The sequence below is a fragment of the Sceloporus undulatus genome, chromosome 1 (assembly GCF_019175285.1).
Source record: "Sceloporus undulatus isolate JIND9_A2432 ecotype Alabama chromosome 1, SceUnd_v1.1, whole genome shotgun sequence".
NCBI classification, from domain to species: domain Eukaryota; kingdom Metazoa; phylum Chordata; class Lepidosauria; order Squamata; family Phrynosomatidae; genus Sceloporus; species Sceloporus undulatus.
Window position 1 is genome coordinate 134146781 of NC_056522.1, and position 1090 is coordinate 134147870.

Here is a 1090-nt window from a genome sequence, read left to right on the forward strand (position 1 = left end):
ATTCATGGGAAAATCCTGAAAATGCTTTCTTACTGTTTATTGCCTGGTTATTCCCTGGTTATTCCCGGGATAATGGCTCTTTTATCATGCTGTGTCTGAAAATCCTAATTGCGATTTATTAGTAACTGAACGATTTTCACAGGATAGACCCTATTTAAACTTCCGATTTTCCTCTGTGTGATAAAGTCCTATGATAGTGGTAGAAAATTTGCGGCCCTCCAGATGCTTTTGGACTGTAGCTCCCAGCATTCTTAACCATTGGCTAGAACTGCAGTCCAAAAATGTCTAGAAACTTGTTTTTTGCCCATTCCTGCTCTATTGGTTTCTAGCCTACATATGTATTAAAATATGCAATTCTTAAAGGGTGCAACATATGTGTTTTTCTCTGTAATAACCATTTTATTTAACCCATTGTGTTTATTTAGGTGTGTCTACCCTGCATTTAAAAATACTGATAACTGCAATGATTCCAAGTACACAATAAATGTACTTTCCTTTGCAGCTGTAAAGTAAGTATGTCGTGTCTTAGGAATAGAACTGATCTATATAAGATCTGACACATCTTTGTTCGTTCTTCTGTATTTCATAACAGAGCAGGACTAATTTTCCCCCACATTTGCCGAACCTTTTTGCAAGTCACTGAGGAAATGGCACTGTCTGAGCAAACATTAGCTACATCTGCATTGCAGAAATAATGCAGCTTGACACCGCTTTAACTGTCATGGCTCAATGCTATGGAATTCTGGGATTTGTAGTTTGGGGAGATATTTAGCCTTATCTGTCAAAGAGCTGTGGTGCCACTACAAACTACACATTATTTCTGCAATATAGATGCAGCCTATGACTTATTTTTCTGCATCAAGCATTAGACTCCTAGGTTGTCAAAAAATGTAAGGTGTGTTTTTCTGGGTGAGTTAGCTAATTAAACTCTGCCACCAGTGCAGTATACATCACTCTTGCTCTGGAATAGCCTGAGTAAGACTTAAGAGCAAATTGCATCTCACATTGGAGCAAGATGAGGAAAGGGAAATTTGCTTCAGAAAAGTGACCGAAGGAAAATGAGTGCTTAACCCTTTTCATCTCTTTACTT